Source organism: Erythranthe guttata, chromosome 3, assembly GCF_056151865.1.
Source record: "Erythranthe guttata isolate IM_541 chromosome 3, IM_541, whole genome shotgun sequence".
Taxonomy (NCBI): domain Eukaryota; kingdom Viridiplantae; phylum Streptophyta; class Magnoliopsida; order Lamiales; family Phrymaceae; genus Erythranthe; species Erythranthe guttata.
The window spans coordinates 6,374,008-6,384,883 of NC_142535.1; positions in this window are offsets into that span (position 1 = coordinate 6,374,008).

Sequence of the window (10,876 nt, forward strand, 5' to 3'; positions counted from 1 at the left end):
ACATACATAATATATTATAAAATTACAAATAAATATCATAAAATTATATTATATATTTCGAAAAACAATTAAAATATTTGTAACTAAAATCGGATTGAAAATCGGAATTTTCCGGTAATTTTATACAAAATTCCAATTCTGTGCCAAAACCAAATTGGAAAATCGGATATTGAAATGAAAAACACTCTTCGAAATTAAGTTATTTTCGAATTGGAATCGGCGAGATTCCAAAGTTCCATTCCGACCTACCTAACCATATTGCATTTTTTACTTTTTTTTCCTTTATTTTATTCTATGATACATATGTATGATGATTTTTTTTTGATGTCATACGTAATATATCTGATGATTTTAAAATTATTAAAATATGCTATTGCAATGATGTTTAATAATGTTATTTATAAATGTATTAAGATTGTCCATACTAACTATTGAATTTTTAGTGTATTAAATATTAAAATAATTAATAAGGATCACCCAACTAATTTGCTAAATTTAATATTATCCATTTATCTATTTTTTTATTTTATAATAAAATTCTTTTGTTAGTTTAAATATATATTAAACATTGTATATTAATGTACGTTTTCGTAGAACTTTGTACATAATATACAAAATAATATATTTTTGAGTTAATTAATGACAATTTAATTTAAACTTTACAATTTATTCATATATGAAATTTAATATTATACACATAAGAGTTTAAGAGGAATAGGATCATTTTAATCATTAACATGGACAACAACCCATACAAAGATTATATTACTGGGTAAACATTTAAAATTTTATTGAATTTTATCCTAAGATTTTATTTGCTCATTTATATTACACAATAACTAGAAACTTAATCTATATAATATATAAATTGAAACCCTCATACCTTAAAATTACGACATGTGTCATCCATATAAGCATCCACGTAGGAATCCTATTCATCGCCCATGTGTCAATATAAATTTAATGCATTTGAATTAATTATTAAATATCTTATATCCTAATATAACTTATATTCTATTTTTTACTATTTATGCCTTCCAATATTTACGCCAATGCATATCAATTATTTAAGGAAAATATATAACTCATATATGTAATATATTTTAATATGAAGCTAATGATTTAATAATTAATAAATTAAGGCAATTATTTAATTAAAACATGGACAATATATTCATATATGCCACATTGATTCATTCTCATTTTAATTCATTGATTTTTATCCATGTGGCATTTTTTGTCCTAATATATGATTTTCACAACGTATTTTTTTCATTCGAACCATATTTTATTTTTGAACTCCAACTTTTTTTTTCAAAATTCTACGATAATTATTTTATTTTATTTTCTTTATATCAATGTTCCGATTTATTGTAATAATTTAATTAACATTTAAGTTACAATTCAATCTATTTTTGTTTAATATTTTTCTCACATTCGTTAATTATGGAACATAATTATCTGATTTTTTTAATATATCTATTTTTTAGGAATTTGATGATTATGCCACAACTATCATTGACTGTATATTACATAAATCACGATTTTTTTATTGATTTGACCATAATCAATTATCAATCAATCCATAAAACTTCCTCCATTAATTACCTAATTATATTTAATATCAATAAGAATATAATTGCCTAATTTATCTAAATCTAAAAAGATCTTCTTACATTCCATCCCAAACACTATAAATATGCTATCATTTGCATTCATTCACATCACCGGTGCACCAAACCACATTATTGTTTGCACGTTTTTTTTCGTCGTTGCTATTTTCGTTTGATTTTCTCAGTCTATTAAATATCTGTTAAACCTTCTAATATTATTATGTTGTTCATGTTGATATTGTTTACAATGTTATTCTATTGTTATTATGTTATTCTTCTTGGTATTTTTTTTAATTCACCGTTGTTATTTTCGTTTGATCCTCTTATTTCTATTAAATATTTGGGTCTTCATTATATTATTATTATATTATTATTTTTGATAAATTTTTCAATATTCTTCGTTGTTATTTATTAGTTTATTGTACTTTTTTCCTTCGTTGGTTGCTATTTTTGATTGACATTGTTATATATTTTCATTTGAACTTCGTGTTATATAGATACTAAAATTGTTATATTTTTCATTATAATGCTTATGTTGTATTGTCTTATTATTATTTTTTCAATGTTTTGAGTATAATTTTTTGTTGTTTGTTCCTTTGATGATGTAGATATATGGATATCATCAAGGTGCGTGTATGATACAAGATTGTTTTCGATGAAGAAGAAGTTGATGATGAGTTGATTTATATGAACAATGTTGAATCTGGCAAATAATGTTATTGAATTGATAAATGTTATAGACATAATGTAATTCAAAAATTGTATCCTTTATAATATGATATTTTTATGTTTTTCGATACGGGCCAACTTTATTTTGTTAAATCATATTTTGTTTATGGTGAACATTCGTAAAAACAATTGTGTTAAATTTTCGATTTCATTTTATTTAGTTTTACATTTTATATTGTAAGTAATTTAATATTACTTATTATGCTTATTCGAAACTTTTTTTATTCTTTGTTTTTGTGTGCAAGTCTTGACATCATCCCATTACGTATTAATTTTTTTTAGTACTAATGAAAACAACTCAAAATACTCGATTTTTGATAATTTATTTTATTTCTTGAATAATATGTAAATCCTTCTTCAATCTTCCATTACATTGGATACTTACTTCTCATATTTGATAATTATTTACTTTCTCACATTAACATGGGACGGGTGAATTGCAAGCCAGTAAAAAGTTTTTCACCTTAAACAATGAAATTCAATTTCAGCGAAAAGTTATTATTATTATTATTACTAGCATTTTATCCCCGTGCGATGTGCGATGCACGGGATATTATTTCAAAAGTGAAAAAATAATTAATTTAATACATAATAAGAAAATATAGTATACTAAAATAGTAACATTTAATAATGTAGTATTATTCATATTTTATATAACATTAGTTTTTTTAAATCTGACATATTAAGATTTAAAATCTAAATATATGGATTAAGATTTAACGAAACGAATTTCTATCTTTATCTCTTAAGATTTGAGATATATTGATAAAAAATAGGAGATTGATAATTGTTGAAAACTATAGTTAAAAAAATAGTAATGTATTAAAAATAAATAGTTACAAAAGTACCATTAGATAGGATTTTTCGGGATTTAATTTCAATTTTGATAATTGTTAAAAATTACAGTTAGAAATTAGTAGAGAAAAAACATATTCAAAATATTTAATTACAAAAATACCATTAGAATTTTTTAGGGTTGCACAACGTTTCTTATTTTTATATATAAGATAATAATAATAATAATAATAATAATAATAATAATAATAATAATAATAATAATAATAATAATAATAATAATAATAATAATAATAATAAATAATAATAATAATAATAATAATAATAATAATAATAATAATAATAATAATAATAATAATAATAATAATAATAATAATAATTGGTAACCACAACAGCTTAATCACAACAGAAAGAAATTGATAATATCTTAACATTAGCATATTAAATACAATAATTAATAATATCTTATTCATTGAGTATTAGATTTCGTTAAAAAAAGAAATTGTAACCACAACAGCTTAATCAATCGGTAATCGTTGTTTGAACCAACACTCGATTTGTGAAATTGGATTTTAGATATATAATCAAACTCTTAACCTTAAGGGTTGGTTAATGGTCTTGTACTTTTGAATTGTGAACCCCTATCGATTCAGACTCGTGAACCGTTGGTTCACCACAATAATCATGTCTCCATTCAATTTTTCATTTATGTTTCATTTTTCATTAAAATTCATATGTTCTTTGTTCTAAAAAAAATTATAATCAAAATCGTAACCTTAAGAGTTGGTTAATGGTCTTGTGCTTTTGAATTGTGAACTTCAGTCGATTCTGACTCGTGAACTGTTGGTTCACGACAATGATCATGTCTCCATCCAAATTTTCATTCATGTTTAATTTTTCATTAATATTCATTTTTCCATTGTTCTAAAAACTAAAAGATATAATAAAAAATCAAGAGTAAATGAGACAACTAGAAAGGAAAGTAATCACAAGAACAAAAAGATTTTCATTAAAAAGAAAAAAAAAATCACTACACGTATTATATTCAAGAGGATGATAAATAATTACTGGAAACCTAAGAACCAATAGATATTGTAAAATAAATATTATAATTTGTATATATCAATATTAAATAAAATCTATTTTACTATTTTAATATATAATTAAATTAATAGAGACGTGCAACGCACATCACACCTTTCTATTATTATATATATATATATATATATATATATATATATATATATATATATATATATATATATATATATATATATATATATATATATAAATGTATATAAGAATTAATAATGTGCAATTTTAATGAACTAAATCTTAAATAATATAAATTATTGATTAGAATAGTAAGAATCACGTGCACCTGGTAATAATGTGCATTGGAGGTGGTAGTAACTAGTATACCTAATACGACAAATAAAATCCATTATTATAATTTTCCAGGTGTTGTATTCAATATTAATCAGAATGCGTAGGGCAATTAATTCCGATAATATTGTCGGCCCGAAATCAACCGAGATTTGGAATAGTACAAGAATTGAAATCGCACTAGTAGAAGTCGATATAAACATGACTAACGAATACTTATCCTTATTCCTCAACCGAGAAAAATTGGAAGTTGAAGAAGTGCGTATATAACCCAGCCAACCACCCAAAAACCCTTATATTCATCGCTTCATCGATTTTGACCACCAATTGACTAAAATTAAATTGGAACCTCAAATATCAAGTATGTTTAACCCCTTGTACAGCCGCTTCCGCCGTCGTTTGGACCGATGTACGACTGCCGTCCTTCCGGTATCCGCCGCTCCCCCGAGGAGACAAGTCTTCGGTGGTTGGTTCTCGTCCCACCGTCGAACAAGTTCCGCCCTTCCGGTATCTACATCGCCCCCGACGTGACGAATTTCGAGGGGATGGGTTTCTTTACATGCGCTGCTCGATCCTTGGTTACGTCCAACAATAGTCACAAACTTGCACCCCATTCTCGTCCTTGTGTTTTTATCGGATAATCTATCCCACACTATGCTTATATGTGTGTGGATCTTTATTCCGATAAAGTATTTATATCCATTCATGTCATATTCACCGAAACAACATTTTCTAGGGCAACCTAAAAAGCCTAATGACATATTCGTAAAAAAACAATATTTTTTGTATATTTATTCCCGGTAAAATGCCCGGTAAAATAATTAAAACTTCAAGGTCAATTAAGTAAAATAAATAATAATTAAATAGTTCATTACTGCATATTAAATACAATAATTAATTATATCTTATTCATTGAGTATTAGATTTCGTTAAAAAAAGAAATTCTAACCACTACAGCTTAATCAATCGGTAATCGTTGTTTGAACCAACACTCGATTTGTGAAATTGGATTTTAGATATACAATCAAACTCTTAACCTTAAGGGTTGGTTAATGGTCTTGTGCTTTTGAATTGTGAACCCCTATCGATTCAGACTCGTGAACCGTTGGTTCACCACAATAATCATGTCTCCATTCAATTTTTCATTTATGTTTCATTTTTAATTAAAATTCATTGTTCTTTGTTCTAAAAAAAATTATACTCAAAATCGTAACCTTAAGAGTTGGTTAATGGTCTTGTGCTTTTGAATTGTGAACTTCAGTCGATTCTGACTCGTGAACTGTTGGTTCACGACAATGATCATGTCTCCATCCAAATTTTCATTTATGTTTAATTTTTCATTAATATTCATTTTTCCCTTGTTCTAAAAACTAAAAGATATAATAAAAAATCAAGAGTAAATGAGACAACTAGAAAGGAAGGTAATCACAAGAACGAAAAGATTCTCATTAAAAAGAAAAAAAAAATCACTACACGTATGATATTCAAGAGGATGATAAATAATTACTGGAAAACCTAAGAACAAATAGATATTGTAAAATAAATATTATAATTTGTATATATCAATATTAAATAAAATCACATTTTACTATTTTAATATATAATTAAATTAATAGAGACGTGCAACGCACATCACACCTTTCTATATATATATATGTATATAAGAATTAATAATGTACAATTTTAATGAATTAAATCTTAAATAATATAAATTATTGATTAGAATAGTAAGAATCACGTGCACCTGGTAATCATGTGCATTGGAGATGGTAGTAACTAGTATACCTAATACGACAAATAAAATCCATTATTATAATTTTCCAGGTGTTGCATTCAATATTAATCAGAATGCGTAGGGCAATTAATTCCGATAATATTGTCGGCCCGAAATCAACCGAGATTTGGAATAGTACAAGAATTGAAATCGTACTAGTAGAAGTCGATATAAACATAACTAACGAATACTTATCATTATTCCTCAACCGAGAAAAAATGGAAGTTGAAGAAGTGCGTATATAACCCAGCCAACCACCCCCAAAAACCCTTATATTCATCGCTTCATCGATTTTGACCATCAATTGACTAAAATTAAATTGGAACCTCAGATATCAAGTATGTTTAACCCCTTGTACAGCCGCTTCCGCCGCCGTTTGGACCGATGTACGACTGCCGTCCTTCCGGTATCCGCCGCTCCCCCGAGGAGACAAGTCTCCGGTGGTTGGTTCTCGTCCCACCGTGGAACAAGTTCCGCCCTTCCGGTATCTACATCGCCCCCTATGTGACAAATTTCGAGGGGATGGGTTTCTTTACCTGCGCTGCTCGATCCTTGGTTACGTCCCAACAATATTTACAAACTTGCACCACGTTCTCGTCCTTGTGTTTTTATCGGGTAATCTATCCCACACTATGCTTATATGTGTGTGGATCTTAATTCCGATAAAGTATTTATATCCATTCATGTCATATTCACCGAAACAACATTTCCTAGGGCAACCTAAAAAGCCTAATGGCATATTCGTAAAAAAACAATATTTTTTGTAAATTTATTCCCGGTAAAATGCCCGGTAAAATAATTAAAACTTCAAGGTTAATTAAGTAAAATAAATAATAATTAAATAGTTCATTATTGCATATTAAATACAATAATTAATAATATCTTATTCATTGAGTATTAGATTTCGTTAAAAAAAGAAATTGTAACCACAACAGCTTAATCAATCGGTAATCGTTGTTTGAACCAACACTCGATTTGTGAAATTGGATTTTAGATATATAATCAAACTCTTAACCTTAAGGGTTGGTTAATGGTCTTGTACTTTTGAATTGTGAACCCCTATCGATTCAGACTCGTGAACCGTTGGTTCACCACAATAATCATGTCTCCATTCAATTTTTCATTTACGTTTCATTTTTCATTAAAATTCATATGTTCTTTGTTCTAACAAAAATTATAATCAAAATCGTAACCTTAAGAGTTGGTTAATGGTCTTGTGCTTTTGAATTGTGAACTTCAGTCGATTCTGACTCGTGAACTGTTGGTTCACGACAATGATCATGTCTCCATTCAAATTTTCATTTATGTTTAATTTTTCATTAATATCCATTTTTCCCTTGTTCTAAAAACTAAAAGATATAATAAAAAATCAAGAGTAAATGAGACAACTAGAAAGGAAAGTAATCACAAGAACGAAAAGATTCTCACTAAAAAGAAAAAAAAATCACTACACGTATGATATTCAAGAGGATGATAAATAATTACTGAAAAACCTAAGAACAAATAGATATTGTAAAATAAATATTATAATTTGTATATATCAATATTAAATAAAATCACATTTTACTATTTTAATATATAATTAAATTAATAGAGACATGCAACGCACATCACATCTTTCTATTGTATATATATATATATATATATATATATATATATATATATATATATATATATATATATATATATATATATATATATATATATATATATTTACATTCTAGCAGTCATTTTTTTACTATTCACAACAAATCTCGACTAGAACAGTTTTGATCCACAACACTATATGTTTTTTAATTTCGTAACCGTTTCAATTCAAAATAAATATCCATCAATTTTCATTACTGTTGTTATAACAATATTATTGTCACTCACAGTAATATTAATTCTCTTAGCTTGTTATTATGTTTACATTTGTTGAACGGTCAACATTGTAATATTACTTTATTACACAATAATAATGAGTTATGTTGTGTTAGTATTACTGCGTTAGACTATAGTTTAGTTAATTTTACTGTGTTTAACAGTAATATAGTTAATATTACAGCCAATCACAACAATATTGTTGTTTAAACAGAAAAAAATTTACAGAAAGAAAGAAAAGAAGAAAACAAAAATTCAAAAAAGTCAACGCCGGAATCCGGCGAATAAATCCGAAAGAAGAAAAAAATAATAATAAAAGTCAACGCCGGAGTCTGGCGGGAAAATTGTTTTTTGAAAAAAAAAAGTTTTTGGTCAAAATTGAATAATTTGTGAAATTTGGGGTCAAATTGAAGTTAAATTAAGTTAAGGATGAAATTGGAGCTTGTTAAAGTATGAGGGGTTATTTTAGTCCTTTACAAAAATCTGGACCATGTGTGGACTTATTGGTAAATGAATGTTTTGTCTGGATCTCTTTATGAGTAAGTACTCATTGATGGGCTTATTTGTAAATAACCCTATATAATAATGGCACAAATATGGAAATGCTCCGCAGTAATATGTATTAATATGCATTGATACTTTGACACACTAATATGTATTAATATACACTAGTATTTCACCCGTGCGTTGCACGGATGTAATTTAAAAAATGAGAAAAATAATAATATTTAAACGATAATCTCTTTATAACAACACCAATTCAAGTAAAACAAAATGAAAGTAAATAAAAAAGAATTATCTATTTATGAAATTCAATTAAATATTACAAAGAAGAATACATTAAGCGCGCAAAACGCTGTATGAAGATTATGTGAAATCATTGAAAACATATGTTAAACATTAAGAAGATCACTATAAAATGCTTATTTGATCATTTATATTACACAATAACTACAACTTAATTTATATAAAATTAATCTCACGTGTCTATATATATATATATATATATATATATATATATATATATATATATATATATATATATAAATATATATATATATATATATATATATATATATATATATATAAGAATTAATAATGTGCAATTTTAATCAATTAAATCTTAATAATATAAATTATTGATTAGAATAGTAAGAATCACGTGCACCTGGTAATCAGGTGCATTGGAGGTGGTAGTAACTAGTATACCTAATACGACAAACAAAATCCATTATTATAATTTTCCAGGTGTTGCATTCAATATTAATCAGAATGCGTAGGGCAATTAATTCCGATAATATTGTCGACCCGAAATCAACCGAGATTTGGAATAGTACAAGAATTGAAATCGCACTAGTAGAAGTCGATATAAACATGACTAACGAATACTTATCCTTAAAATAATTCCACAAGTAAAACATGCTATTCACTTGCACTTATATTTGGGGAATATTTTAAGGATAAATATTAGTTAGTCATATTTCTATCGGCCGCCACTAGTGTGATATCAATTCTTATACCATTATGAATCACGATTGATTTTGGATTGGGCAACAATATTATCGGAATTGCACTAGGTATTCCGATTAATATTGAAGGCAAGACTTGGAAAATATAATAATCACTTTTATTTGTAGTATTAGGTATATAATTACGGATATGGATCGAAGAAGGTGATGATGAAGACGAAGAGGTAGTTTACAGGGCCAGCCCATGGGTATTGCCGGGGAAGCATTTGCTTTGGGCCCCCAACTAACAAGGGTGCCCAAAAAAAAAGTGTAGATGTATTTCAAAATAAAATATTAGATGTAGTTATGTTGTGCAGTAGTCAGAATCAGAATTCAGTAGAGCTCCAGTATTTAAATATAAAATATAAAAGATTATTTCCGTATTTAATTTTTGGAGGCCCAAAGTTCCAAAATCCAAACAACAATTAAAAATAATAAAAATTGTATTCACATGTGATAGAAACGATGCCAGCAAATAACTTAAAACAATTAAAAACCTATCATACAATTAAACAACATTAGCGAACAACTTAAACAATTAAACAATATATTAGCAAACAACTTAAACAATTGAAAAAACCTATTATACAATTAAACAATACTTAAGTGAAGGTTAACCCTCCTCTACTGATGTAATAATTTATGCACGAAATAGGTTCTTTTGATTTATCGAAACTACAATTTTTCCCCGTGCGCTGCACGGGGGCATCTACTTAAATAGAAGAATAAAAATTGAAAAGCATAAAATATATTTTTTGTCAGATACAAAAAAAACTCGATAAATTAATAACCTTGCTTAAATAATAATTTCTTACGGTGCCGACCTGAAAAAAAAAACATTCATATAATCACTCACTATTTAAATTACTTAAAGGTAAATGGATAAAAATACCTTGGGGTAACTAAGATTCAACCAAAATGCCAATAGAATTTCTCAAAATGTGCCACAATGACTTGATGAGTATTAAAAATGATTGACAAATCAAATAGTTTTGTTTATGCAGAATATGAGACAACAAAATTCCAAATGGGAGAATAAGAATGATACATGTTTTAGCATTACATGTCAACAATCTTTGCAAATCCATTTATATATTGATGCACCTTCCAATTCTCGTAAAATCGGGAAGGCAATATGTCTGAGTAATTCTTTCCTCACACATTAAACAAAAATCAACTCATCCTCAACTCCAATATAGCACTTCTTC